A 24,528-nucleotide genomic window follows, 5' to 3' on the forward strand; every position below is an offset into this window, starting at 1 on the left:
TTCGCCAACTGCTGAGCCTGAAGGAGACGCTGAGGGACCTCAGCAAGCATCTCGTCACGGGTGCGAATAAGGTCGCCTGCGGCCTCCGTCCGAGCCGTAGTCGGGTCCACCGGCAAGATAGGCGGAGGTGGCCGCCCGTAAACCACCTCAAAAGGTGTCGCACGCAGGGCGGAGTGGTAGGATGTGTTGTAGCAGTACTCCGCCCATGCGAGCCAATCCACCCAAGCGCGAGGCCGATCACCTGTAACACAGCGTAAATACATGGCAATCACCTTGTTAACCACCTCAGATTGGCCGTCCGTCTGGGGGTGGAAGGCCGTGCTGAAGCGGAGCTTTACTCCCGCCATCCGGAAGAGGTCGCGCCAGACATGGCCTGTGAACACCGTGTCGCGATCACTGACGATCAAAGAAGGGAACCCGTGCAGACGAACAATACCGTCAAAGAAGGCACAGGCCACGGATGCGGCGGTGTAGGGATGCCCCAGTGCGATGAAGTGAGCATACTTCGAAAAGCGGTCGACCACCGTGAGAATGACCGACTTGCGTCCCACCTTGGGCAGCCCCTCGTTGATGTCCATGGAGATATCGGCCCAGACATGAGACGGCACATCCAGGGGCTGAAGAAGACCAACTGGTCGTAGCGTCTCCGTCTTGTTGCGCTGGCATGTCGCACAAGAGCGCACCCAATCGCGAACCAGGGCACGATCAACAGGAATGTAGAAGTCGGTGCGGAGACAATGGAGGGTTTTTTGCACACTCTCATGGCCAACCGAGTGGGCTAGCAGCAAGACCTGGTGACGAAGATCATCATGTGCTGGCACGAAGACACGGCACCCATGGACGAGCAGACCGTCGGAAAGGCGCCATGGCTCCTCCAGGTCACCGGCCGCGAGCTGCTGTTGTAGGAGAACCGCGTCGGCTGCGGTCGCCGTGGCCCGGCGAATGTCGTCGAAGAGGCCGAAGCTTGGCCCTGAGCGGATGCAGAGCGCCATCCCCTCGGAGGTGCCGGTGACGGAGTCGAGGTCGGCATCGCGGCGGGATAAAGCATCGTCCACGGTGTTAAGACGACCCGGGCGGTACTCGACGGAGAAATCGAAGCTGAAGAACTTGCTAATCCACTGGTGATGTGGCACGGTCGAGAGCCTCTGATCCAGCAAGAACTTCAGGCTGTAGTGGTCGGTGCGAATCTGGAAAGACCGACCCCATTGATAGGGCCACCAATGGCGCATCGCCTGCACCAATCCAATGAGCTCCCGCTCGTTCGCCGCGAGCTTGAGATGGCGCGGGGCGAAAGGCTGGCTGAAGAAGGCGAGAGGGCCATCGCCCTGATGGAGCACGTCGCCGAACCCCACACCCGAGGCATCACAGTCCACGATGAACGGGCGGTCAAAGTCCGGCATCTGAAGAACGGGCCCCGTCGTGAGGGCCCCTTGAGGGCCTCGAAAGCTGTTATCGCCTCCTTGTCCCATGCGAAAGCGTCGCGGCACAACAACCGCGTGAGTGGCGAAGCGATGACGCCGAACTCCCAGATGAATTTCCAGTAGTAGCTCGCAAGGCCGAGAAACCCGCGAAGAGCCCGCGGAGACTGGGGCGTCGACCAGGCAGCGACGGCAGCCACCTTGTCGGCGTCCATAGCGACCCCGTCGGCCGAGATGACATGGCCCAAGTAGGCCACCGAAGGCGTCCCGAACGAGCACTTCGAGCGCTTAAGATGGAGATGGTGCGCCCGAAGCTCGTTGAAGACGATGGCGACGTGCTGTAGGTGCTCTGTCCAAGACGCACTGTAGATCAGAATATCATCAAAGAAAACAAGCACAAACCGGCATAACTAGGGCCGGAGGACGTCGTTCATCAGAGCCTGGAAGGTCGCCGGTGCGTTGGTGAGGCCAAAGGGCATCACCAAGAACTCGAAGTGGCCGTGGTGAGTCCGAAACGCCGTCTTGGCGATGTCATCCGGGTGCATGCGCACCTGGTGGTACCCAGATCGAAGGTCGAGCTTGGTGAAGAAGCGCGCCCCGTGTAGCTCATCGAGGAGCTCGTCGACCACCGGAATAGGGAACTTGTCCTTAAGTGTGACAGCATTAAGGGCACGGTAGTCGATGCAAAAACGCCAGGTGTTGTATGACTTGCGGATGAGAAGCACCGGCGCGGTGAACGGCGAGGTGGAGAGCCGGATGATGCCTGCCGCGAGCATGAGCGCACACTACCGCTCCAACTCATCCTTCTGCAACTGTGGATAGCGATAAGGGCGGACCTCCACCGGCGTGGAGCCTGGCAGAAGATGTATACGGTGATCATACGTGCGGGCGGGCGGCAGCCCCTGTGGCTCGGTGAAGATGTCATCGTGCTGCTGTAGGAGGCTCTCCAAGAGTTGGTGCTCGGCCATGGAGCTGGTCGCGGCCAGCTGGAGTGGTGGTGTGGGTGCGGCACCCCCAATGTCGTCCCACAGAATGCGGCGGCCCAACCGCCAGAAGGTCATCGTCAGTGCATCGAAATCCCAAAGAAGAGGACCAAGAGTGCGCAAGAAGTCAACGTCGAGGATGAAGTCGAAGCAGCCCAAGTCGATGCCGGCGCAGGTGATGGTGAAGTGCTCGTCGCTGATAGTGATGGGCACGTCGCAGGCGAGTCCGTGGTAGTGGAGATGGTCGCCATTAGCGACTGTGACTCGCAACTGCTCGCCGCCGGTTGGCTGTAATGCAAGGCGCCGCATGGTGGTCTCCGGCAGGAAGTTATGTGTGGACCCTGTGTCCACGAGGGCCACCAGGCGCTCGCCCTGGATCATGACCGGTAAGAGCATCGTCCGTTCATCACGGATGCCAGCCAGCGCGTGTAGGGACACCACGAGGGCGGTGGCCGGGGCGGGCGCAGGCGTCGCTGCAGTCTCCGCAAGGGTTGGAGCGCCGAGGCCATCCTCCAGTGTCTCATCGCCAGTCTCGTCTGTCATCTCCAAGTAGAAGAGGCGGGGACAGACATGGCCCGGTGCATAGGGCGCATCACAGTTGAAGCACAAGCCCAGGCGCCGGCGCTCCAGCTGTTCCGCCTGAGTGAGGCGCCTGAATGGCCGCGTCAGAGCCGGGGTGGGCGCCGGGGCGGCTGTGGACGACGCCGGTGCTGCCGGAGACGGCCGAGTAGGCTGTCAGCCCCCACGTTGCGCGGATGGACGCGTCAAGACCTGGGCGCGCTGCTCGAACACCCGGGCATAGTACATGGCCGTTTGAAGGTCTTGGGGCCCCTTCATCTCGATGTCCACGCGGATGTGGTCGGGAAGGCCGCCGATGAAAATCTCTGCACGCTGTAAGGCCGTCACACCGGGCGCGTGGCACGCCAGGGCCTGGAAGCGGTCGGCGAAGTCCTGCACCGTGGAGGTGAACGGCAGGCGGCCCAACTCGGCCAAGCGGCTCCCGCGGACCGGTGGCCCGAAACGAAGAAGGCACAGCTCTCGAAAACGATCCCACGGGGGCATGCCGCCCTCGTCCTGCTTGAGGGCGTAGTACCATGTCTGGGCGGCCCCGCGGAGATGGTAGGAAGCCAGCCAAGTGTGCTCCGACGCGAGCGTGCGCTGAACGCGGAAGAACTGGTCACACTGATTGAGCCAGTTAAGTGGGTCGTCGGAGCCGTCGTATGTGGCGAAGTCGTTCTTGGCGAACCGGGGCGGCTGCTACTGTGGCGCGCCCTGGCCCACTGCCTCAGCGGTGCGGAGGGCGGATGATGGTGCATGGTCCATGGTGGAAGGCCCGGCGTAGTTCCCAGTGGCGCCCGACGCCTCGGGCTGCAACGGAAAATCAGACGGCGGATGAGCCTCCGGGTAGGCCAAGGGCGGCCCGTGAAGCTAGCCGGGGAGTAGCGATGTTGACGACGGGAAGCGGACCTCCTGGATCGGAAGCCCGCTCGGCGACGACCGACACAGGTTTGGGCTGGGTGGGGGCTGTGGAGGAACCTGCTCCAGGGCCGCTGGAAGAGATGGCGCGACGGGAGACGGCACGGCCGGCGCGGTCCAGGTTGGCCACTGCGACCCCGTGGTGGCGGCGAGTGGCGCGGTTGCCGTCGCAAGCTGCGGCGTCCATTGTGGCCAAAGCGACGGTGCGGCCGCCGGGGCGGGGAGCATCGGGTAGCCTCCGGTGATGGCCCCCGGTACCGAGTACCACGACAGCGCCTGCTGACCCGCGGCCATGGCTGGATGGAGTGGTGGAGGCGGCCCGCACAGACTTTCCAGGTAGAGGCGAATGCCCTGGACCACGGCGACGAGGTCGGTGAGGACGCCGGCCATTGCCTCCGGTGTGAACTGTTGCGTCTGCGGGGGAGGTGATGGCGGCGACATATGTTGGACGGGGGCTGGTGGCCGCCCATGGCCCGGCGCGGTGCCGGTTGCCGGGAGGGTCAGCGCCGAGAGCGACGCCGTGGCGCCCGCTGAGAGCGAGGCCATGACGCACGGCGCGGAGGTGGCGGCGGTGGAGGAGTTGGCGGCAGCGGTGGTGGTGGAGTTGACGGGCAGCGGCGGTGGTGGCAGCGGTGGATATGGAGGTGGCGAAGACATGGTCGAAACCCGGGTACCTGATACCAAATTGGTAGGACTAGGGTTCCTACCGGCTCTACTCCGTAGGTTATACGGGCATAATAGCGAGGGTTGGGGGCGAGGGCAGCGGCTCCGGCGTGTTGGCGCTGTCGCGAGGGAGAAGAAGGGAGGCGGCGGCTAGGGTTCCGGCTCGTCTGGAGCCGGGCAATATGATAGAACTATCTTTATTGCTTAATCTCAAAGGGTATCTTACAATCTAATATTTATAACTTAATGACTAGCCTAAGATAATTGTGGGCCAAGCCCCTAATTTACTGCCCAGCGGGCCTCCTCCGGTTATATTGTAAACCGGTCATAACAAGGTAGTAACTTATTGAACTTATAATTTTGTGTGCGCAACAATTGTTTAAATTTTGGTTTTTTCCTTCGGTTTATTCTCTCTATTTTTTGTCTCTAGTCTCTAAAAATATGATGCGCACGGCAATGTATCACTGTAAAGTTTTTTTTAGAACATCACTGTAATCAGGCTAGATGCAGCATTGCAAATTTGCAATGGGCAATTTCTCTCGGCCTTAAAATTTCCTAGTATAGGTATACGTTTCAATTTGTTTATTTATCATCTCCGAAACATGCATTATATGTGCTTCATCTGCTCACATACTTTTGGTGGCGTCTGGACATGATAACTTCATCAAGTGCAGTTGCTATGGTGGTGAAGCTGGAAACTGATAGAACGTGATGCTGCTCTTTGAAAAATCCAGGAAAGATGTGAGCATACTGATTTGCGGAAACGGACATGTATAATCCTTTGAACGTTATCTGTTGAGAGAAAAATGAGGTTGCAATAGCAATGTGTTCTGTTTATCAAACCCTTGAAGAAAAACTAATAGACAATTGTATGTAAAAAATGCATCCTAAGACTAATTAGTTGATTGCTTAATCAAGTGTCAATTTTGGATGCTCTTCTCCGTTCTTTCTCAGCAACAACGTTCAGTTGTTATCTATTCCCTCCGTTGATCATTATTATAAAATGTTCTAACTTTTATGTTCATACCAAAATTCATCATACAAAATACATATCAACTATAGCAAACATCACTATGCAATAGCAAAAAAATTGTGTTACACACATATGTGGGAAAAAAATCATCACAACTCAAATTTTCAGAAAATGATAAGGAGATTATTGAGGGGCTCTTCTAGTCAAAGATCCGAGGATAAACAAGCTAAGGAGAAAGAAAAGGCCAAGTATAATCCTCCTCGCATAGCGGAAGTAAGGCCTTGTGATGGCCATGTGATAATTTCTTGAGAGTAGCCGGGATTTATGAAGACTTTTATTCATTGGCTGGAAATGCAGGCCTCACCGACTTTCTCCACAACCGGATCGATCAGTATCTCTTACTCACCAATACTTTCGTGCAAAACTTTTACTATTATCCTAAGAATTCACCTCCTTCAGTATCTTTTCATTTATATGATGAGACCAAGGAAATGTCATTACGTAACTTTTGCGCGGTTTGTAGAATACCCTTTGAGGGCAGCTTAGATGAACCACATCGTAAAGATGTGGATGGTTTTGTTAACACTATTACTGTAGGGGATTCGAAGAAGGGTTCCGATGCGAGAATCACTAGCGTACATTTTCCTGTCTTACGCTACTTTGCCATATTTGCTAGTAGATGCTTAATTGGTCATGGAAATAGTGGAAACTTAAGTGTTCCTGATATTATTATTCTGTTCCATGCCTTATTTGGTGATAACACTTTTAGTATGGGTGCCATTATTGCTGAATGGTTAAGCCTGAACCGTACAAAGGTCCCCATCTTTGAAGGTATTTATGCTGCATGCCTTGCTGAGCATTTTGAGATACCTATTAGGCATTATGAGAAAGAGGAGACATTGTTGCCTCTTTCCTTTTAAGATTACAGGAGCATGGTAGCGCATGAGTTTATTATTGACAACAAAGATAAGATGCTTCTGTATAACATGAGATTTAATAAGAAACACAATGAGATTATTACCCTGCCTACGCCTTTGTTATTTGATTTAACTGCAGACAATTACCTTGTCTTGCCGGAAGCGGTGTACGCTCATCGACGCCAGACATCCACTCCAGAGCCTGAGCCGGAACCTCCACTGGACCCTTATCGTCCATCATCTTATTAGTGGGATCCGGAGGAGATCGCTAGCCAGTGGTATCCTGATGACACTCCTCAGTACACTGGGGAGAGTAGCCGCGATCCTTGGCATTAGACCAACTTAGGCCAAAAGTCTAAGCTTGGGGGAGTACGTATTTCTCACCGACTTTACATTCATGTTCACACACAATTCTAGTTGTCAGTGCTCATACTCTTTCATTGTATTATCCATGCTAGTTTAATTTCTTTTTCTAGCCTTCTTCTTGTGTGTTTGATAAACCTTAAGAAAACCAAAAAAATTAGTTAGTCTACTTCCCATGCTTGTAGTAGTAATTAAAATGAAAACCCAAAAAGATTTCTCATTCTTATTTTGCTTGTTGGGAGCTTTCGTGTGCAAATAGTTTTATTTCTTTTCTTTCCTTTGGGGTCAAGAGTAGAAGACCATAATGACAATGCTTAGTGGCTCTCATATGCATGATTGTTGATTTAACTTAGAGCCCATATTACTTTGTCTTCTCTCTTGAATTGAATGCTTGCAGATTCCAGCATAGTCCAATGCACGTGCACTATTATTATTATACACACCGTTCGGTCATGCAAGTGAAAGGCAATAATGACGATATATGATGGACTTATTGAGATAAGAGAAGCTGGTATGAACTCGACCTCTTTTGTTTTTGTAAATATGATGAGTTTATCGTTCCTGATTTAGCCTATTAAGAATAAACATGTTTGCAATGACATTTAGATATTATAGTTGCTTATGCCATGCTTAATTAGCTAGGAGCTTATAATGGTTTACCTTGCATGCCAATATGCTATTAGAATGATTGTGATGTGGTATGATGGGATGGTATCCTCTTTTGAATGATTCGAGTGACTAGACTTGGCACATGTTCACGCATGTAGTTGAAACAAATCAACATAGCCTTCACGATATTTATGTTCATGGTGGATTATATCCTACTCATGCTTGCACCTGGTGTAGATTAATTTTAATGCATGTTCATGACTGTTGTCGCTCTCTCAGTTGGTCACTTCCCAGTCTATTGTTAGCCTTCACCTGTACTAAGCAGGAATACTGCTTGTGCATCCAAACTCCATAAACCCCAAAGTTTTTCCATATGAGTCCACCATACCTTCCTATTTGCGGTATTTACCTCCCGTCCCAAGTAAATTTGTATGTGCCAAACTCCAAACCTTCAAATGAAATTCTGTTTTGTATGCTTGAGCAGCTCATGTTTCAACTAGGGATGTCTGTATCTTCCATGCTAGGTGGGTTATTCTCAAGAGGAGTGGACTCGGCTCCTCATTCACGAGAAAATGGCTGGTAGCCGGGATACCCAGTCCCATGATCAAAAAGATCAAAGAAAATCAAAATAATTAAACAAAACTCCCCCAGGATTATTGCTAGTTGGAGGCACTCGTTGTTTCGAGCAAGCCATGGATTGATGCTTGTTGGTGGTGGGGGAGTATAAACTTTTACCATTCTGTTTGGGAACCGCCTATAATGTATGTAGCATGGAAGATATCGCCATCTCATAGTTGTTGCATTGACAGTGAAAGTATACTGCTCAAAATGTTATTCATCTCTATTTTAAAATCGAGCTTTGGCACCTCTACAAATCCATGCTTCCCTATGCGAAGGGCCTGTCTATTTACTTTTATGTTGAGTCATCACCCTCTTATTAAAAAGCACCTGCTGGAGAGCATGCTGTCATTTGCATTCATTACTATTAGTTTATATTGGGTATGACTTGACTGGATCTCTTTTACCATGAATTACAATGTTTAGTCAGACCTTGATCTTTAAAGGTGCTCTGCATTTATGTTTTGCGGTCTCAGAAAGGGCTAGCGAGATACCATTTTGTCATATCATATCATGATTGTTTTGAGTAAGTGTTGTCATCTGAGTTTTATTATTATTGCTCGCTAGCTGATTATGCTATTGACATCAGTAAATATGAGACCTAAGTGTTATTGTGAATATGGTTAGTTCATAATCTTTGCTGAAAACTTGAATGCTGGCTTTACATATTTACAACAACAAGAGCAAACAGAGTTTGTAAAAGTTTTTCTTTATCACTTTCAATTTGTCAACTGAATTGCTTGAGGACAAGCAAAGGTTTAAGCTTCGGGGAGTTGATACGTCTCCAACGTATCTACTTTTCCAAACATTTTTGCCCTTGTTTTGGACTCTAACTTGCATGATTTGAATGAAACTAACCCGGACTGACGTTGTTTTCAGCAGAACTGCCATGGTGTTGTTTATTGTGCAGAAAACAAAAGTTCTCGGAATGACCTGAAAATCCACGGAGATAACTTTTGGAAAATATAAAAAATATTGGCGAAAGAATCAAGGCCAGGGGGGCCACACCCTTCCACGAGGGTGGGGGCGGGCCCCCTCCCCATGGGCGCGCCCCTGTCTTGTGGGCCCCCTGATGCTCCACCGACCTCAACTCCAACACTATATATTTTGTTTTGCGGAGAAAAAAATCAGAGAGAAAGTTTCATCGCGTTTTACGATACAGAGCCGCCGCCAAGCCCTAATCTCTCTCGGGAGGGCTGATCTGGAGTCCATTCGGGGCTCTGGAGAGGGGTATTCGTCGCCGTCGTCATCATCAACCATCCTCCATCACCAATTTCATGATGCTCACCGCCGTGCGTGAGTAACTCCATCGTAGGCTTGCTGGACGGTGATGGGTTGGATGAGATTTACCATGTAATCAAGTTAGTTTTGTTAGGGTTTGATCCCTAGTATCCACTATGTTCTGAGATTGATGTTGCTATGACTTTACTATGCTTAATGCTTGTCACTAGGGCCCGAGTGCCATGATTTTAGATCTGAACCTATTATGTTTTCATGAATATATGTGAGTTCTTGATCCTATCTTGCAAGTCTATAGTCACCTATTATGTGTTATGATCCGACAACCCCGAAGTGACAATAATTGGGATACTTCTTGGTGATGACCGTAGTTTGAGGAGTTCATGTATTCACTAAGTGTTAATGCTTTGTTCCGGTTCTCTATTAAAAGGAGGCCTTAATATCCCTTAGTTTCCATTAGGACCCCGCTGCCACGGGAGGGTAGGACAAAAGATGTCATGCAAGTTCTTTTCCATAAGCATGTATGACTATATTCGGAATACGTGCCTACATTACATTGATGAACTGGAGCTAGTTCTGTGTCACCCTATGTTATAGCTATTACATGAGGAATCGCATCCGACATAATTATCCATCACTGATCCAATGCCTACGAGCTTTTCACATATTGTGCTTCGCTTATTTACTTTTCCGTTGATACTATTACAATCACTACAAAACTGCTATCGTTACTTTTGCCACCGTTACCGTTACTTCCATACTACTTTGCTACTAAATACTTTGCTGCAGATACTAAGTTATCCAGGTGTGGTTGAATGGACAACTCAACTGCTAATACTTAAGAATATTCTTTGGCTCCCCTTGCGTCGAATCAATAAATTTGGGTTGAATACTCTACCCTCGAAAGCTGTTGCGATCCCCTATACTTGTGGGTTATCTTGCCCCTAGAGGAGGAGGGGGTAGGGGAGAGCCCCTAGATGGCGAGGTGGTGAGGGGAGAGCCACTACAGGGGGTCGCGGTCAGAAAGAGCGCACCCTCACCGACCTAGGGGTGTTTTCTTCGAGGCCCTCCTCTAGTGAGGTACCCTCTGGCGAGGAGGAGGAGGAGGAGGACGACGACGACGAGGAGGAGGAGGTGGAGGAGGAGGCAGGCGAGGAGGAGGAGGTTTGGGAGGAGGAGGCAGGCGAGGAGGAGGGTGGTGGCGGGGATGATTGTGGTGGCGGGGAGGGGGTTCGCAACAAGGGATGGTTGCGTGGTAACGCAAAGCTACCAAAGCAGATTCCTGCTAGTGAGGAGCAGAAGTGGCTCATTGAGCCCACGGGGAAAGAGTAAGTGGCACTTTATAATAATTTCTTTATTTTGCTTGTCACATGTTCATTCCGGTTGTTTTTTTTGCTTGTCACTTGCTAATTGATCATTCTTTTGCAGCAACTGGATATATTCTAAAGGGGTCCGTATTCCCAACATCCTCATCACCGTCTTGCTGAAGTTACACTGTCGGGGTTGTACTGCCCGGATCCAGTCAGGCACCCGGACCATCGAGTTTTGGCCACGAGCTGGGACCACTGGGAAGCGGCCCTCCACGCGGACCATGGGACCCATGCCAATGCCATGATCACTATTTTCTAGGTGAGTTCTCTTCAGAAGCACAAGTCCATTCTAGTCTCATAAATGATTTAACTCATGGCTTCTTCCATTCTTGTTTCATGCATGATTGTAGAAATTCTATTGAGTTCTTCTGGAGCACAAGGCCAGAGTGGACCAGATCGTGCTGTGCCAATGCAAGAAGAAGGCCCACTAGATGCAGCACGAGGTGCGCTATGTGGCCATCTCGACATACCATCACGATGCTCTTGGTGTGAAGATGACCAAGGAAGAAGTGCAGAGGATGGGAATTACCTTGGAGAGGCACGAATACTTGGCGGTAAGTATAATTTTTTTTGGGACAATTCCATTTCTCCCCTTAACTTGAGCCATCACCTGGGATTTTCCCCTAGTTTTCAGGTATGCTCAAAAACTCCCCTCATCCGTCTATGGCCCTTACCAAAATCCCCCTCCGGGCAGTTTCCGTCGGGTCAATGGCCTTTGACCGGTAACTTGGCGTCTGTTGGACATTTTGGCCCCTGGTTCTTACATGTGGGCCCGTATCGAAACGTTATCCACTCGCTCACACTGTTTCTTCTACCTCACGACGCACCTCTTCTCTCGTTCCCCTCTTGGCGACCGCACCGGCGGCGCACGAATGACATCGTTCTGGAGTTTGGGCAGTGAGGCCGCGTGGATGTGCACCTCACGCATGTCGCCCGCAAGCTCTTCTGTCGCCGTGGAGGTAAGTTATTCTTCTCTAATTTGTGTGCGCCCGCGGATTTCTCGTTAGGGTTTGAGGTAAAATTGGGGATTTGCTCTCTCGTAGGTCGATGGGGTCGGCATAGTGCAGTTCTCCTCCAAGTTCTAAATGTCGGATCTGAGTTATTGCGGCCTTAGAAGCTTTCCAAGCATCGGTGCCCGGGGCACGGGCTCATTCCCGCTCGCCTGTCGCCTGGGGAGGGGCAAGCACGGGGAGATGTTTTCTTGGATGCCTACTGGATGTAATTTGGTAGATTGTATCTGCTTTGCAACAAATTGATGCCAAGATCGCATTTTGACGATATTTTGATGTTGCAGCTTCCTGATGAATGTGAATGGGTTGTGTGGGTTGACCCTCCTCCTCCAGATCTTGTGGGGCGTGCATTTGAGACACTACATGATGGACTAAAAGCAAGTTGGCTCAAATCTCATCGTTTAGAGAAGAGGGTGACACATCTCAGAGAGAAAAAGAAGAAGTTAAAGTTACAGTTGCAGAAGAAGCATGATCAGATGGAAACATGGGCATTTTTCATGATAATTGTTGGCATATGCATTCTATCATATTTGTTTGGTTCAAAGAATGCATATTAGTCAGTGAGAACAAGCTAGTTTGGCACTGAGTAGAAATTAGCTTGATGTTGTCAACTTTTTTATGGTGTGAGTAGTTCCTGGTTGTGTAACTTTGATGCTATGCATCTTTTGGAAAGACAAAGTAATTGAAAAGCATCAGTTGGATCTTGTGATCTCTCTCTGTCTTATTGTTTTTGTTTGTACCTCTCCAATCCATATTACTTGTCGATCAAATGGTCCCAACGAAACATGATCGACATCCATTTGAGCAACAAGTAAAACGTGCCAGAGGAAGTGATCGACAAAATCAATGATCCATGATAATGCATCATTGTGGTCACTCAAAATCCCAACAATGTATAATAGGATCAACATCAATGATGAACAACAACAAGTTATGACCAAGATCAATTCCAAATAATACCAACAAAATGCCAACATCGACAACAAGGTATGACAACAGTAACATGAGACAACATGATCCATTACATAGGTTCACACAGCAACATGAGACAACATGATCCATTACATATGTTCACACAGCAACATCAACTAAATAGTTCAAACAAACAGATGGTTCAAAGCTTTTGCTACATAGTTCGAACATGACTCAAATGACATGATCACACAGTGTTCACAACAAGTTTCCCCTCTTGCTCCTAGTGTTGCATGTAGGATTAGAAGAGAGCCTGGACTTTCTCCTAGTGCTCCTAGCATTAGCTGGCACCTTCTTAGGAGAGGCAAACCTGCTAAGCTGGTTGCTTCCAGTTACAGAATCGCCTTTCGACTACTTCTTTGGTGAAAGAGGGTTGTCACCTCTCTCTGCTGGCCTTTTGTAATTTTTCCTTGGGCTGAAAAGTAACAACACAAGGTTTTATTAGTTAATAATGAAGTAATTTGTTAGATAAATCAATCGGTTGTAGTTATAATAGCAGGTTACCTCATAGTAGTTCCTGCAGAACTTGCTACAGTTGGTGCATCAGTTACATGAACTGGTGCATCATCTTCAAGATCTGCTTGTGCTTCTGTTTCTTCTACTGCATCATCCTCATTTGTTGCTGCAGGTTCATCTGTATAAGATAGTACATCATTGTGTTCAGGTGCATTGTCAGCACCCCAGTGCTCATCCTCTTCTCCAAAAGCTAGGTCAACTGACTCTTTGCACTTATTGCCATGGTGACCAAGTCTGCCACATCTAGGGCATTTCTTTCTCCGCCCCCAAGTCCTTTTCCTTCTGACTTTGCCCTAATCCTGATCTTTCTAGGTCTACCAGGGGGCCTATTTTGAACTGGAGCACACAGTTTGAACCCAGGATCAACTACATCCCACTGTTGCTTCCCCTCCATTGCATGCAAGTTGTCCGCATATGTTGCATTGAACATTTGTACTGAGTAATATGGGTGCACATACTGGTCAATCTCACTAGCTGGACCTCTCATTGATGTAAGGAAGTATAGTGCATGTATGCAAGGTTGGCCTGTAATTTGCCACTTTCTTTAGCTACAAGTGTTAGCTTTCAAGTCTACAGGATATATCCACTCCCTCTTTTCTCTGTCAACTTCAGTGACCTCTGCCTCATGTGTACTTCTTTTCACTACAGTCATGTCCAACCCCTTTGATTTTCCAAGCAACATTTTCATAACTTTTGAAATTATTACATGACCAACATATGTTGCTACAACAATGCTTTGCCTAATGTCAAATTTCTCCATTATGTATTGTCTTATTCTGTCAAGCAGATCAACAATGTGTAGCCCTTTCCACTTTCTAATCTTTGAATTAAAAGACTCTGCAAGATTATTGTTAATAGCTTGCAAGTTTCATTGAAAAGAGCCCTTGCCCATAACTTAGTGTGGTGCTCCTCTATGTACTCTTGCACACCTTGCTTGTTGTACAACTGAGTGAGATGGTACTTGTGCTTTTTCAAGCTGTAGGTCAAAGAACAGGGCCACAAGTTTTCATCAAAGAATTTTCCTCTAAACTTTTTACTAAAATTAGCTGCAAGATGCCTCATGCATTCCCTGTGCTCTACACCTGGGAACACATCTTCTACAGCTGACTCAAGTCCCTTGTAGGCATCAGTGTGAATAACCAATCCCTCAGGATGGCCTATTAGGTCTTTCAAGTTCTGGGAAAACCAAGTCCAACTCTCAATGTTCTCTGTCTCTAGCACTCCATATGCAACTGGAAAGATCCAGTTGCATGCATCTACAACACAAGCACTAACAAGCTGTCCTCTATACCTTCCATTTAATGATGTTGCATCTACTGCTAGATATGGTCTACAAGCAGCTAGAAAACCTTGCCAAGAGGCCTTAAATGATACAAAAACTCTCCTAAAGCACTCTTTGTACCTTTTCTGTCCATGAGTTTAAACTCTATAATGTGTCTATCAATATTAACCACACTACCAGGAGATGCCTTTTCTACTTCAGCTTTGAAAGTATACAAGAGTTGGAATGAATCAGTCCATTTACCATAGATGTTATCCAGTGCCATTTGCTTACCATAAAAAACTCTCATGTAAGGGAGTTGTACCCCATACTTCTTTTTCAAGTCTGTCTGCAGAGTTGGCACTAAAATATTTAAGTTCTCCCTCACCCAGTTCTTCACAGCATCTGCCACCCACCTACTCTTTGCAGACCTGAGCCTTTGCCTCCTTGTAACACTTGGGCATATGTGAGCTGTCTTGTTCACTTTGACCTCCAGCAAGTAATAGTCAGCAACAGTCCATACAATTATGAATGCACAATTATTACTAAGGAAAGTTATTATTTACACTAACTACATTAGTCCTACAGTGTATTACCTGAAAAAGTGTGCTATTTCTCATTCTGGAGGCATGCATCCTCCACTTACACCTTTTGTAAGCACAGTGAACAGTTAGTCTACTGGGCTCACTCTTGTCAATTATAAATTCACTCTGGGTCTTGATTGAAAAGGTGGCAAGTGCATTCCTACAATCTATAACATATGAAAATATAGTTCCTTCTGCTAAAGAAGGATCATCTTTGTTATACTGCACATCAGGCCTACCCTCATCCTCTGTCTCAGAATATCCCATGTCCATGTCCTCCTCTCTTTCATCAGAGTCTGTCCCCTCAAATTATGGGGGTGGAATGTAATCTTCACCATCATCCTCATTAGGTGGTTTCCTAACAACAAACTCTGGGTGCATTCTTTCATTCTCATCGTTTGTGGGAACTTCATCAGGAAATTCCTCTTCTATGATTGGATATGTTGTTGCTTTGCTATACTCAGGACATGGTTGACTAGGCAAGTTGGCACTGTGGGTTCCTAGTTGTTGTACTGTGCTGTGAGTTCCATTTCCTCTTCTAGCCTGACTGCTATCAGGCTCTGAAGTTGCAGCTGCTGGATTTCCTTCCTATAGATACACACCTTTGAGACTGTGAACTAGTAGCTGTTGCTTTCCTTCTACTAGATGCTGCTTTCCTTCTACTAGTTTGATTGCTTCTAGGATGTGAAGGATTGGGTGTAGATCTTGCTACTCTGCTCTCTGTTTCCCCTCTTTTCCTTTGTATGACATTAATTTCCAGCTGCACTGAATTGCTCTCAGCATTTGTGGCAAACATAACCCCTAACTCATCATCATTTTGAATTGGAACCCATACAGTATTCTTCATGTCCCAATATCTAAATTCTACAGCATCAAAAATACCCCATGTATATTTATCACTTATAGCACCTCTAAATTGGACAAATGTTGATGTTTTGTCCACCACAAAAGGAAATGTGAAGCCTGTACCGGCTCCTTTTGTGCCACCATTGCCTATGATAGTGGTCTCCATTCTATAGTTGAGACGAAAAGCTCTCTTTGGTTTCATCCTACGATAAAAGCATGTAGTAACCACTAAGAGCGCATTCAATTGGGGTAAATCTATGTACAATAACAGAACACAGATCCAGGTCAAGATTCAAATAAACTTGGGACAAGAAACTTACCCTGCTGGAATTTACATTCCTGTCATCTGCGTTGTCTGCCTGGATGGTTCTTTGGCACCACCACAATCACCGGCAGCCGCCATCGTCGACACCGCCTCCTTCAGCGCCATAGCAGAGGGAAATAGACGGTGGATAATCACCTCCACTCCCACCGCATCCCGACGCCCGCAGTCCTACAAATCCGCCGTAGCTACTGGACCGCCGATGAGGGATTTAGGGTGACCTAGGGTTAGGGTTTCGGTCACCAAGAGGGGAGCGGGAGAAGAGGTGTGTCGTGAGGGAGAAGAGAGAGTGAGCGAGTGGATAACGTTTTGATACGCGCCCACGTGTAAGAACCTGGGGCCAAAATGTCCAACAGACGCCAAGTTACCGGTCAAAGACCATTGACCCGACGGAAACGACCCGGAGGGGGATTTCTATAAGGGCCACAAACAGAAGAGGGGTATTTTTAGCATATCTGAAAACTAGGGGCAAATCCCAGGTGGTGGCTCAAGGTAGGGGGAGAAGTGTAATTGTCCCGAAGATTTTTCATTATGCTTTCATTACCTTGTGGTACATTTCACCGTTTCGTGTTGACATGCCATTATGCTTTCATTATGTAGGTGTGTCCAAATTGGTGTTATGGAAAAGACGAGTCATGGGCGACATTGGTGGATCTTTGGTGTGATGAGGCTGGAGCCTGGGCGGCTACGAGAATCAAAAACAAGGCTAACCGAGGGAAGGAGGGAGTACATGCTCAGGGAAACCGAAACCATTTTCTCCACAAGGCACTTAATGTATGACTAACCCCATTAAACATTCTTCTTCTTCTATTTACCATCACTATCTTATGTATGACTAACCTCTGTTTGGTGGTGCAGGAGGAGAAACTGAAGCGGCCGCTCTCACCCATGGAGGCCTGGGAGATCGCCCATACGCGGAAGGACTCCAAGCCTGGCGAGCCCAAGTACTACGACAAGAAGACCGCACAGAGGAAGAAGGCCTACTCCGATGGGTATCTGAAGTTACATCCTGACACACCTGACCCCATTGCGGTGGATCTGGACGATAGGGTGGTGGTGGGCATGGGGCCAAAGGAGCACAGTCGCGAGGCGGTTCTCGATGCTGTGATCACTCCTACTATATCCTACACACAGCTCCGTCAGATCGACCCGAGCCTGAGCCAGCGCACGAGCACGCCAATGACGAGTGCACCGTCACAGTCCCTCTTTCAGGAGCGACAATCTGTAAGTATTTTCCCTCTTATCTTCATTGCTCACTTTATTTTCCGCATTTAGTAGTTTTATGAGTTCCATCATGTCATACCGTAGCCCTACCTGGAGTACACACGCCAAGAGACCATGGTGTGGCACGAGAGCCTTTATGCATACCATCAGCAGAGGGATCGCCAGATGTAGCACACTTTTCAGGAAATGGCGGCCGACAGGTGTCCTCAATGGCCAGCAGCAGAGGGTCCTCCAGCACAACCAACACTGCTGACCTTTGAGGAGTTTGTGGCACAGAAGGCTAGCCCCTCGCCGGTTAGTTTATCCCCAATCTAGTCACCCAAAGCATATCATGCCTTTCAACACAGTCATATATCTCGTTAATATGTCTTTTCAACATCCAGGGAACCGGTGGATCAACCGTTGGCGGTTGTCTTCGCAGCACTCCCGAGTCACGGAGCCCGACCACTCCGATCCACGGAGGTGGAGGCAGTCTTGGCGGTAGCACTGCCACTAGCAGTGACGACCTGGGCTTCGGCTGTCTTCGCGCTGACGACCTCCGCGGTGCTCGACGTCCTGGCGCTTAAGCCTTCAGGTCACATTGTGGCGGTCTTGGTGGTGATGATACTTATATGCTTTTGATGTTTCCTATTGTTCTTCGTGAGATTCTTATATGCTTGGTGGTGATGATACTTATATGTTTATGCTTTGGGATGCTTCTTATGATGTGTGTTGATGAATTTGTTGTGTGATGCTTTTCCTTATTGTTATGTGATGCATATATTTTTGTATGATTCTCATATATGATGTATATATTCAAATGAATTGAGCTGAAAAAAACAGAAAAAAGAAAAAAAACAGACACAAACTATGCCGACGGCTAGGCCGTCGGCATAGAGCTGGCGTGAGCTCCCAGTGGCTGACACGTGGCACCTATGCCGACGGCCTAGCCTTCGGCTTAGTTTGGAACTAAGCCGACGGCTAGGGCATCAGCATAGGTGCCACGTGTCAGCCACTGGGAGCTCCTGGGGCAGGGCTATGCCGACGGCTTAGACGTCGGCGTAGTTTCCAACTAAGCCGACGGCTAGGCCGTCGGCATAGCCCTGCCCCAGGAGTGACGACTGCTCGCCATGTGGCACGTATATGCCGACGGCTAGACCGTCGGCATAGACGTGCCACGTGGCGAGCAGCCGTTGGTCAGCACTTGACGTCGGCCGCCATTAGGCGATAACGTCGCCGACGGTCAGGGCCGTCGGCATAGATGTACGAACACCGTCGGGATAGGGCCGATGCCGACGGCCTTTCTATGCCGATGGCCTCCCTGACTACGCCGACGGATATGTTGCCGACGGCCCTATGCCGACGGGGGCCGTCGGCATAGGCCTGTCCCGACAGCCAGTCAGGGCTATGCCGACGGCCCCTGGGGCCGAGTCTGGTAGTGATGTCATTAGATTGTGATGGGCTTATAGCGCCCACTGTCACGGGTTGTCAAGTGTTGTGAGAATATCACGTGACTGTTACTTTGTCAAGCACCGATTATAAGGTGAATGTCGTTTTGGGCATATGTCAAGTGCTCCTTGTAAGACGTCGACGATGGTTTTTTGAGCTGTACATAGGTTAGTCCGATATATATTGAGGGCCCTGTAGTTGCCATGTTTTTTTGTGGATTGTACTCGGCTTAAAAAGGTCCAAGCCGAGTACAGGAAAAGGGCACTTGGCTTATACCCAAACACTAGCCAATGCATGTTTTCCCGAGAATTAGACGCGGTAACAAGCATATCTTTCTTTTTCACAATCAAACCCACAATTTATTCATTTGAAACGAGAGTTACATCCTTTCAATATGAAAAGAGGAATCATCGAGTATCATGCATGTCCTTATGAGAAGCTACCCAAGCCCAAAGTCCTCTTTTGGAAGGATCGTTGGATTCATGGAGCTGCGGTCACTGACATCGCCATGCTACTTCACGAGATGCTCAACACAAGGAACAAAAATAGGAGATCTTCAGAGATGCGCTCAATGATAATGCCTGGACGCATGATGTGCAAGGGGAGCTCTCTTTCTTGGGCCACATGCAAGTCTACTCGCTATGCCAAGCCATCAACACCGTTGAGAGGAATTCGGAGGAGCCTGACCAATTCATTTGGCCTTGTCACGCTTCAGGAAGTTACAATGCAAGTGCCACATACAAGTGGCTTTGCATGGGGCAAGTCAAAAAACCCACCACAGGCTGCATTTGGCGAAGTTGGGCATCGCTCAAGTGCAAAATCTTCATGTGGCTTGCTAGCCAATACCGTCTTTGGACTTCTGACCGTTGAGCTCGACATGGTCTCCAAGACACGCCTTCGGCCTGCTACACGTGCCTGCAAGACGAGGACAATCCCGACCACATCCTTGCACATTGTGGTTATGCGAGAGAAGTGTGGCACTTGTGCTTCAACGAATGGAGGCTCAACATTCAAATCCCATCTACAGATGTCACCTTCTTGCAATGGTGGCTAGACCAAAGGATGCGCTTCAATGGCAAGCTGAGAAGAGGGTTCGACTCCATCACGATTCTAATTGCTTGGGCCCTATGGAAGCAGCGCAATGCACGAGTATTCAACAATGTATCGAGGCAAAGATCGGCTACGCAACTTAAGACAAAGATCCTAGATGAGAAGATGATTGGAGGAAAGCCGCACTAGGCAGAGTTGGTGCTTTAGACCCTTTCGCGAGAGAGTAGTCTTAGTTATTAGGGCCTAGGCGTTGTGTGGGTTCTCCTTACGATTTGTTCGCATCTCGTCAGGGCTCTTGTACATATTATTCTGCCTTCTATAAAAATACGGTACTGCCATTGGCATACTCTCAAAAATGAAAAGCTACCCAAGCATCATCAAAAGAGCGTTTGTTTCAATTTAAAAAACCTAAAAGCTATACTTCGGCAGTGTTGTAGTCCATGGGCCGCATTTTTCAACTGAAGAAGCCCGCAGGCACTCGCGACGCCCGACTCCCGCCCGCATATTTGCCTCCCTCCTCCCTGTCTCCGCCGCCGCCGCCAAACCTGCGCCCCGCCTCCCGAGTCCCGACCACACCAGGCCGCTACGATGACGAGGCCACGGTCGCTGCGCCGGAGCCTCGCCGTCGCTCCCGTGGCTGCGGGATCCGATGGCGACGGATCTCACGGGATGATGACACGAGCGCGGCGCCGGCGGCTCTGCCTCATGGAAGAATCATCCGAGCGCGATCGACTGGCCAATCTTGGCGCAACGGATGAATCATCGGCGATAAAGACGACAGAAGCGCGTCGTCAGGTCCACTTCGGACCGGAGGAATGGAGGGATTGGGCCAACCTGCTTCCTCTAGACCTCGTCGAGGAGATCTCCGGCCGGCTGCTCTCCCTCGACGTGGCAGAGTATCTCCGCTTCCGCACTGTGTGCAGGCCATGGCGCGGACTCACCGCCAACCCGCGCACAGCAGGCCTCCTGGACAGCCGCTTCCGCCCCCGCAACTGGATGGTGCTCTCAATGAACCACGAGGCCGAGCCCCACCGCCGCCTCCTCAACCTGGCCACTGCGGCATCTCTCGGCGTCCACCTCCCGGCGCTCTCCACCCACTGCCACATCGGCGCCGCCGACGGCCTCCTCTTCCTCTTCCACAAGCCCACCAAGGCCATTCACCTCCTCGACCCACTCACCAACACCGTCACCGAGTTCCCAGCCGTCTCCAACATCGTTGTCGCCGTTCCCCCCTATAGTGAACGTTACATCCCGAAGTTGTTGCAGAATCCCCTCCGCGTTGTTCCGACTTCCGAGGGTGATCAATGGCGCATGTTTTGATGACTCCACCTCCCCGCCCACACTCGTGCTCTGCCTGAGAGCCGGTGTAGCCACCATCATCTTCGCCAAACCCAGCGATGCGCACTGGACGCTGGTCAGCCCAGGCCAGATCTCCCACCCCATGTACGACAGTCATCGCAAGGTACTATTCCGCACATTGCTGTCCCTGGGAGGACGCTGCTACATCAGCTCGCCAGAGGGTTCGGTCTACCTTCTTGAGCTGCAGCCGCTACCTCGGCTGCTGGAGGTGGTTGACCAGCGCTGCTTTGCCGAGAAAGACTACATTTGGCTCAATCACATTATCTCGCTCCTGGTCCGTGGCACCGGTGGGAGGATGCTGATGGTGCGGTACTGGAGAGGCATGGAGCGGTTCGGCGGCGTTGAGGCATACAATCGAAAGGAGCTATTCACAGTGGACGGCATCACCAGCCGCATTGAGCTGTTGGAGGTGGACATCGCCGGCAGGAGGCTGGTCTCCGTCAGGAGCCTTGGTCAGAACGCGGTGTTTGTCGGCCTGACGCACTGCTTGCACATCTCCACGGAGACATTCCCCTCCATTTCTGCCGACTCAGTATACCTGGGCTGCCGTCATCAACAATCTTATGGGTTCAGCATCTATCATATCAACAAGAAGAAGAACCACAGGAGGGTTGCAGCCAAGCACAAGTTCGTCTATGATATGACACAGGGTTATACTCCGGATGCCAGACCCTACAACCTTGACGAGTATCTTGTACACTATGTCGACCGTAGACACAACTTCAGTAAGTCATGTATGAATCATATCAACTCTTGCTTTGCCTAGAATACTCTTTCTAGTGCATATATATCTGTGTGGCTGCCTGTTTAATTTGGCATGTGATCAATCAACCATGTCAGCAGCTAAAGGAGAAATGTTGCTGTTGAATTGGTGTAACCTTTGCAACCTAAATCAGCTGGGGCTTTTTGTTGAGATTTCAATTGAGAATGAACTTTTGACGTCCTTAAATATACTGCAGAGGGTATGTACACAAAAGAACACGCGAGGGCAGTTTGTTAGACACGACTTTTGTTTCTTTTGTCGTAAACTTGTGAATACTTGTCAGACTTGGGTAGTGCTTGCTTTATCTAGCTCTTGCTTTATCAGCTCTTCCTTTATCTAGCTAGAGTCCTCTCTCTGGTGAATCCGTGTGGCTGCCTGTTTCATTTGGCATGTGATCGATCAACCTTGACAGCAGCTAAAGAAAAATTTCAACAGGGATCAACTTTTGATGTGCTTGCTTGGAAGACAGACATACAAATATGTAGCAAGCCTGTCAAACACTGCTTCTGAACTATGGCTAATAAGTTGAATACTGTTCTTTTTATATCAATCTCAGGGCAGAACATAGCAAGTACTATTACACAGGTTCCAATAATTTTAACAAGTGCTAGAAATTTTATTCTAATCTGGTGACTGGCTTGGCATTGGAGCATCCCCACCGCACAGTCTAGCAAAAGGTGGTTCAGTTCACAGGGCTTCAGTTTTGAGTACGCGGTGAGGTCATTCGTAATCGTTTCTCTCTCTATCTTCTTTTAAAAAATTGAGTTTGAATTTACATTTATTTCATTTTAAGCAGTGATCTGGATGATCGATATGTACTTCTTTTTTAATACCCCCTCCGATCTTTTTTGTAAGACATTTCAGACAGCTGACATTGAACTGTTTTGCGCGCTGCCTGAATTGTCTACAACGTCGTATAAAAGTGAATAGAGACAGTACTTTATGCAATCTGTGTCCATCCAAGGTTATATATGTTAGTCTTAAATTTTCACCATGTTTTTGATAATAAGCTTAGTCTTGGTCTATATTTTTGCTACGCATTTTTGTTGGCTAAAAGATGATAGAGAAAAATGAAAATGTTATAAATTAATTTACTGTTGAAAATGTTATAAATTAATGAAGATGTGAACCATCGAATCAAAGCCGGATGGATGAAGTGGCGCCAAGCTTCTGGCATTCTCTGTGACAAGAGAGTGCCACAAAAGCTAAAAGGCAAGTTCTACAGGACGGCGGTTCGACCCGCAATGTTGTATGGCGCGGAGTGTTGGCCGACTAAAAGGCGACATGTTCAACAGTTAGGTGTGGCGGAGATGCGTATGTTGAGATGGATGTGTGGCCACACGAGGAAGGATCGAGTCCGGAATGATGATATACGAGATAGAGTTGGGGTAGCACCAATTGAGGAGAAGCTTGTCCAACATCGTTTGAGATGGTTTGGGCATATTCAGCGCAGGCCTCCAGAAGCTCCAGTGCATAGCGGACGGCTAAAGCGTGCGGAGAATGTCAAGAGAGGGCGGGGTCAACCGATTTTGACATGGGAGGAGTCCGTTAAGAGAGACCTGAAGGATTGGAGTATCGACAAAGAGCTAGCTATGGACAGGGGTGCGTGGAAGCTTGCTATCCATGTGCCAGAGCCATGAGTTGGTTGCGAGATCTTATGGGTTTCACCTCTAGCCTACCCCAACTTATTTGGGACTAAAGGCTTTGTTGTTGTTGTTGAAATCCATAGTATAAGTGAAAAGAACTACGAGGCATACAAGCAGAGGTGCAACAATGCTGTTGCGAGTTGCAGCTGATTAGTAGAAAGAAGGGTTCTGCAGCTTGCCTGATGAAGGGAAGACCGTTTTTAGTAGAAAAATGCCTTCATGTAGGCTTTTTGCTCTGCTTATTGTGATGGTGGAATGTAAAAACTTCCCTAGACGGCTTTATAAAGTAGTCAGAATTATTCGGTCTTTGTGTCTGTCCTTTTGTTTTGGATATGTATCATAATTCTGGAACAGTCCTGCAGGGAACATTCTCTTCGAGAAATGAAATTGGGGATCCCTTAATTCGAAAAAAATGACTATCATAGATAAGCTGCCACCATACTACTGCCCCATTAATTTTGCCAAGGCAGGTTCGGAATTCGCAGATTGAAAAATGTGATATAGTTCAGACAAAGAAACACATGACATGCTTAGTTTGTTGAAGTGTCAAAGGAATGATCCATAAAAAACACATGGATTGGTTGATAACAAATAAATCAGTTGGTTTGAACTTCCCCGTCTGTATATGGGACCGCGGTACCGGGCACCAGCCATATTCTATCCCTACAGCCTCTCCCGTGCACGCCCAGAAACACAAACACAGGTGCGCGCAGGCCACCTCAAATATGTGAACAAGATCAGCGTGAACAACTTTCTAGAGATGGTAACTGTGCCAATAGCCCTAGCCGTTGTCGTTGTAACTAGTACAGAATAGTTCTTCAGTGAAGGGCGCTTAAACCCCTCCACTGGATGCCCGTCAATGTTGACAAAAAAGCATCACTGACGAGCTCTCATCATTCATCAGTGGTGGTACAAGAA

This window comes from Triticum aestivum, chromosome 6B (genome assembly GCF_018294505.1).
Source record: "Triticum aestivum cultivar Chinese Spring chromosome 6B, IWGSC CS RefSeq v2.1, whole genome shotgun sequence".
NCBI lineage: Eukaryota > Viridiplantae > Streptophyta > Magnoliopsida > Poales > Poaceae > Triticum > Triticum aestivum.